General features: G+C 42.4%; 1 non-coding gene across 1 annotated transcript; it reads left to right on the top strand.

Annotated features, from left to right (window-relative positions):
- Positions 1 to 678: 678 nt before the first annotated feature.
- LOC136490296 (small nucleolar RNA R71) lies at positions 679 to 787 on the top strand. Its single transcript, XR_010767587.1, has one exon. It is a non-coding gene; the product is annotated as a small nucleolar RNA R71 (small nucleolar RNA).
- The last annotated feature ends 6,626 nt before the right edge of the window (positions 788 to 7,413 follow it).

Consider the following 7,413-nt stretch of genomic DNA (forward strand, 5'->3'; position numbering starts at 1 on the left):
TGTCGGACGGAGGAACAGCAGCCGCCAGCTGAGCTATTTGTGATTCTATCATTTTAGTAAAGCTATGTTGGTTCTTAATGGTAGAAGCAAAGCTATCCATTCTATTACTTATATTTTCTAGAATTTTATCATTGGTAGCTACCTTCTTAGATAATCCTTCCATGAGTCTAGATTGGCTAGCAATTAATTCTCTCAAGGGTGGTTGATTGAAGTTATTAAATTTTTTATCTTGATAGTTACCTTGATAATTACCTTGGTAGTCTGACCTCTGTTGCTGGTTCCATCCTTGATTTTGTTGAGGATGATAGTAGTAGTTGTTGATGTAGTTTACATCCTCATGAATTTCCAGTGTTTCCACACTCTTCACATGTCATGGGGGAATCATGAATGTGCATGACTTCTTTCTTCTCATTAGCTCGGTCTTAGAGCTTCTTCATCAGTAGGTCCATCTTGGCAGATAGCATATCTACCTCCTTGAGTTGATGCATACCTCCAATCCTCTTGCGGGTCTGAACTCGTTCTTCATTCAAACCTTGGTTGGAGGCCATCTTCTCTACAAGAGCTGTTACAGCTGGAAGCCTGAGTGACAGAAATGCACCTCCGGCAGCAGCATCCATAGTCTCACGAATACTCATGGTCAACCCATGGTAGAAGGTCTACATGAGTAGCCAATTTTCCATCCCATGATGAGGACATTCTGATATGTAATCTTGAAAGCGTTCCCATGCCTCAGGGACAGATTCGTCATGTTGTTGCTGAAAACTTGAGATTCTCCCACGCAGAGCATTGGTCTTGCCCGTGGGGAAGAACTTGGCTAGGAAGGTAGTGGAACAATTATCCCATGTAGTATTCCTATCTTTGTTGGTGTAGAACCACTACTTTGCCTTCCCCAAAAGTGAGAATGGGAAGAGGCGAAGTAGTATGGCATCCTTGGTTACTCCTTTGATGGTGAAAATGCTACAGATCTCCGGGAAGTGTTGGAGATGTGCACTCGCATCTTCATGTGCCTTTCTGCAAAACTGACTAGCTTGCACCATGTTGATGAGAGCTGGCTTGAGCTCTAATCCATTGTCTCCAACATTGACATTAGGTCCAGTACGGATGTTGGCAGTGGTTGGTGCAGAGAATTCACGAAGAGTCTTGTCAGCCATGGCTTCAAATTTAGGTGTTAAGCTTCGCTTTATCCGGTTGTCTTTCGACTCTCAAGCTGAAACTTTCTTGAGTTTGGCTCTAGTTCTCCTGATTAATGCTTCGGGATCTTCAACATAGTTTGTCGGAAGGTTAAAACCGATCATACATTACCCTATATAGGATACACAAGTAGACAAAACAAGAGTAAGCTTGTTTGAGCAGAGGTTAGTGGTTTATCTCGATCACATCAATAAGCATAAGTTTATCAATACTTCCTTTGTCTAGCTACCTTCCTCGGCAACGGCGCCAGAAATGCTTATTGGTATTTATTAACTTGTCACTTGTTTTAGTAGCCACCTATTAATTACCTACATCTCCTAACATTACTTTACTAGGTTGTCATCCCTAGTGATGGTGCCAGAGATGCTTGTTGGTACCGCCTAGCGTCACTACTAGAATGATACTAAGTAGTTCTTTATCATTTTATGTGAGTAGAAAGAATATAAAGATATATGAATGAAAAGGAATCTGCAAGCGCACAGATAATTATACCATTGTAGCACTTCACCTGAGAGTATTCTAGGTATCATTATTTATATTTTTACCACAGGGAAGGTCTAGCATGGACAAGTATTGATAACTTATACTATTGATGGAGAAGTAAACCATAACCAATATTCTACTCATAACAGGGGTAAGTCATAGGATAATATATATATATATATATATATATATATATATATATGATAAGTATTGCTCATCAATAATGATAAATCACTTAGAGTACTCCTTTCTATGGCATTAGCATGGTCAGGTAGAATATTAGAGAAATAATTCCTTGGTCATTCTTAATTACAAGTCAAAGCATATATTGATTAGTGCAATTACACCTAGTAATCATGGCTAAGATCATCTTTATATCTACACATAAGGGATATTACCAAGGAAGATTAAGAACAGAGCTTGTCTTCCTTCGTAACTAGATCCTACTTGTTTACCTATATTCAGGGAGTGGACTACAAAGGACTCAACGGGAGTGTCACATCCGCGATCTACCACATGGCCAGAATATAGGGTGTATCCACAGTTAAACAACGTATAAGCACCATGTTACACAATGTTGACCACTCACCCCATGTACTTTGGAGCAAGCGCTTTGCGAACTTATGCATAAATATAATGATAAACTAGCTATACTAAGTATATAATCAAAGTAGACGATGAACATTATAACAAAGAACATGAATAAGATTGTTGACGGTAGTTATCATACATATTTAACCGTCAATTAAACATGTAGACTTAGGGGTTTAAATTGACAAATTCCATGAGTTTTGGTGAATCTATGTTTCAAACAGGATTTAATTAGAAAACCGCCAAGGAGGACCTAATCGTCAAAGGAAAACATAGAATCCCATCGCGGTACCTATGTGGGAAGACTCTAGAAGGATCTAGGAGCCACGTCACTGAAGCAGAGGACCAGAGGATGACATGTGGGGCCACCCAGCCGCACTGTCAGGCCGCTCGGCCACCTGTGGGCCCACCTATCAGCCTTGTCGCTATGTCGGTTTTCCACCGCCTCCTAGGATGCATCTCCGCCGTTGCTTAAGTTGGTTTGATCCAAGGGCTCACGTTGGACCCTCAGGGCTATATAATCCAGCCCCTGCCTCTTCCCCCAGGTATAATGCTCATTTGATCCTGAGAGCTGAGAAGCTAGGAACCCTAATTCATATGTCCACAGGATCAGAGCTAGCAATCAAGAGAAGATTAGTCCTCCATAGGATCAGTCTTGTTCTAGAAATAGATAGATAGAGTGTGAAGGAAGAGTTTTAGAGGAGTCCCGTCCTGTCGGTGCTCTCTCTACGGCTTGTACCTGGTGGAATCAAGTTTTTCTTGAGCTTGCTTCTGAGATTTCTCTGGTAATCGACTTCTAATTCAAGTAAGCATCTTGTTCATATTGTTCTTCAGGTCTGCGACTCTCTTTTGAGTACTTTAATCCTTGTAGCTCCTGGGTTAAAATAGTATTCGTAGTGTAAGCGTGGTGCTTAGATTCGGTTACTCGTAGATGTACCCTATTTTCTGGATCGGTAGTAGCTCGCGAGGGTGACTTTTATAGCCTTGTTGAATCCTCCGTAGTCCACCTCCCGTTAATAGGACTAGCAGGACAGTATTGCTATAGGAAACATACTCTGTCTGTGTTTTCTCTAGTATTATCCCCAGAATTGAACAATAGAAAACAAAGCTTACCGAAGTTAGAACTAGAAGACCTTAGTAGTCTAGATTGTGAAGCCTTGATTGTGAAGCTGGGATAAGTTAGATTTGGTTATTCTCACACACATTTCCTTGAGTTCGATATAAAACTGGGTACTCCCGATGAAGTGCTACATCGGTATAATATCCGTGCGCTTGCAGATTATTCTGTGTGCATTAATTTATACCAACAAAGATGAATAATAATATTGTCATAACAATTGTAGCAAGCATATAAAAATAATGGAGATAAAAAGAGAGGGGGTACAAGGATTATACCAAACCACGTTCTGGACAAGATCAGGAATCCAAGCGAAGCCTGCTTGCCTCCCTCTAGATCTAACCTAACTAGCTATGCCCTAGAATATGGTGGAGCTCTGAGGATGATTAGGGTTTTTGTCTTCTCAAATGACTTGATGACTGCGATTATGCCTGGGGGTGGCAAGGGCTGGTATATATAGTCCGGAGCGTCCAACGGGAACCCTTAGATCAAACTGACTTAAGGAACGACGTAGATGCAATATAGGAGGCGGTGGAGAACCGACATTGCGACGCTAAGACTGATAGTGGGCCCTAGGGGCCAGGCGGCCTACAGGTGGCAGCCTCTGCCTCTCTGCCTCGGCATGGTGTCCTCTAGTGTCCTCTTGAACCTTCTAGTGTCCGTTTCACGGCGGATACGCGCAATTAAATCTGACATGTAGGTCCATCTTGACGGTTTTCTAGTTAAACCCTGCAGAAAATACAAATTCCCCAAAACTCATGGAATTTGTTAGTTTAAACCCCTAGACCTTTGTTGGTGACCATATTTATGCCCTTATTCATGTTTCTTTGATGGTTTATAATGGTTGTTAACTACCGTCAACACTACCGCATCATACGTATTGTGACAGTGACAGAATTTCATCTGGTTTCATAATAGTTATTAATTCAGCTGGACCCTTAATAGCTTCATGAACACAAAGCATATAGATATATAATCATTACATCCATAAATCATGTTCACAAACAAGAGTACTTTTACAATAACAATGGACGCTACCATAACATATTTCTCAACTGATGTCCTAACACAAGCGGTACATAGAGCATACTAAAGGTACTAATCTATATAGACTTACATAATGAAATGACGTAGTTGTGCTCCTTCTATGTGGCACTCCTACTTGCAAGGCAAAATGAATATAATTTGTGCATCCTTCGGATTGGTAGCCAATGCACCATGTAACCCCTCTTATTCATCTCTGATCCACAACCTGAACAAAGCAGTAGAATTAATAAAATTGAACATACCATTCCTTTAGTTGACAAGCCAAAATTGGCCTATACATAGTTAGAGTGAAAATAACTCCCTACATGAACAAAGACTGTTGTGACGACGAAATGCAGGAAATGCACCTTTACTACTCTGTTAAAGACTCCATGAACAAAGGAACATAAGGAAGATAGTAAGGCATGTTCATATGGAAACGCCCTCTTGATCTACAAAAGCTGATGACATGAGCATGGATGACATGATACTTTCTACGGTCCATGTCATATGCAATCAATGTTCTATCCATTCCAAGTGAACTGTAATCACTCTATACTCCTCATCACAAAGCTCAGAACCAACTTTAATATTCATGTGTCCAAACTATTCCTCCGTGTCCACAACATGCTTCAAACTTTGATTATTAGTACCATAGTCCTCAAGTATCCACACTAAAAGCCAAGACCTATTGCGAAAATCAGCAGAGCACACACACACGTGACCCTGAGCTTGATGGATGGACATTTCAGCACCACCTAGTTTACGAATTGTCCTCCAAGTATTTCCCTTCATATCCATTGCAACTATCGCAGAGTACTCAAGAATGTGCATAAAACCATTAAGAAAAACACTTCTCAATTTTGAACGTAGAACAACACTACCCTCGCCCCATTTAGATTCCTTAAAGATCCATGCTGCAATTTTAGATGAGTAGATCTCCACACCTATGCACACACCCTCCACCTTAACAAATTCAATCACATGGAAGTGCGAGGACATTGGTTCAAAACCTAAGCGAGCCTGACCAACAGAATGGATGCTACGCGGCAGTACATGCCATTTGTGGGTTGCCGGATTGCAGACAACATAGCGACGTAATCCATCAGGCCCAGCACACCAGCAAAGGATGAGGCCACGGATGAGGCTGCTGCAACAATCTAAGACTAGGACTTTTTTAAGGGGAGAGGGCAAGAAGGACAAGAAGGGTTGTTCACAGGTGATGCTGGTGAAGTGGCGATAGCCCTTCCACCAGCTGCCATAGAAGAAGCCGATGACAGTCTGTGAAAGCTTCTTACGTTGATAGGAGTCAGAGATGATGCGTCTCCAGGAGCGATAGACACACTTGCAGCAGCATAATGACCGGGCGGGGAGGTTGCAAAAGATGTCAGTAAGCACATCGTCCGAGAGGCTATCCACTGTGTTCCTCATGTTGCGGGCCTCCCTGCCATGGAATTGCATCAATAAACATTAGTAAGGAGATGAGTTTCAAGGAGAAAGGATGGCGATGCAGGTAAGGCCTTATTACACTTGCCTTTGGATCTGGCGGTGGTGAGCACGAGTGGCAACGCCGGTGACAGTAGCAGCTCGTGCACCGGTGGATCTGTGTGGGCAAGCCGGTGATGTGGACCAGCGCGGAGCAAGAGCTAAGCAGTGGTGATGAGCGGGAGTGGCGATGACAAACAACAGCAATGAGGACAAGAAAAGCTATGTGTGTGGGGGGAGGGAGGGGGTGGCGGCGCCGGGGGGGGGGGAAGGGTTAACGGGGGGGATGTTGGGGCAGGGGTTGCTTGCTCTCTGCATAACTTTTACGCCATGCGGGAATCGAACTTTCGTTAGTTCTGCATGGGAGGGTTCAAACACGGGATTGAAAATTTTGCAACTAAGTGGCGGTGAATGCACAGTACCATCACCGGTGACTGGGTCCTATTACCACCCAGAGACTGCCGCATGATACGGTGATGAACACTAAGGCACTCAATCTTAACGTTTGGCATTGAAACAAAGCGAAACTGTGCACTTAGAAAACTAAGAAAAGCACAATTCTAGTACTCAGATTGAAAGGAAGCTAACTTGAGTTCGATGGTGAATAATAAGGCACATAGGTCTATTTGGTTGCTGACCAAAACTTGCCACGTCTAACCTTCGACAAATTGTGACTGCCAGAGAAAGTTTTACGAGCAAAATTGAAGCCACACTTGTGGCGAAGGTTGGTAAGAAAATGAGTCTATGACGTATGGGATAGGGTGCTAAGAAAGTGTGGCACGCCTTAGTTGTGGCAGCAAACCAAACAGCTACCAGAAAAACTATGACATGACTAACTTGTGGCATGGCACGTTTTGGTCACAAACCAAACAGGTGACATTGACAGAAAGCCAAACTATGCACTTAGAAAACATAAGGAAAGCATAATGCTAGTACTCTCGGATTGAAAGGAATCCAACTTGTGTTCCATATATTCATACCGAATAAGTAGGTGGACACTACCAAGCTAACAAGCATGCCAAAATCTAAAATGCAGATACTAATTAGGCCGACACTATGAAAAAGTTAAAATGCCTTCATACGTACATCATTGGTTGCATAATTAATCATTCTCCATGCAGATCCTAGTCGACCTCCATGGGATCATTGTGAATCTCCATAATATCCTGTAGATCATTGTCGACCTCCATGGGATCGTTGTCAATCTCCATGTTATCCCGAGCCTTGACCACTACAACTCTGTCCACATCCATTGGTACACTTTCATTTAGCTCATTGACTTTGTTCAGAAAGCACTGATTCGGTGAACCAATACTAAGGACAATAAGGCTCACAAGCTGCACTCCACAGATATACAAGGCCACAATCTCTAGAACGAGAAGATGCATTTTCATCTATAGGTCCAACAAAATTATTGTAGCTTGGTTGGAGGTGAAGGAGTAGAGAGCATGAGAGATCAATACAAAGGAATATAGAATCCGATGAAGGAGCAGATCTAGTGGAGTTACCTTAGATCCAGA

Source organism: Miscanthus floridulus, chromosome 10 (assembly GCF_019320115.1).
Source record: "Miscanthus floridulus cultivar M001 chromosome 10, ASM1932011v1, whole genome shotgun sequence".
Taxonomy (NCBI): domain Eukaryota; kingdom Viridiplantae; phylum Streptophyta; class Magnoliopsida; order Poales; family Poaceae; genus Miscanthus; species Miscanthus floridulus.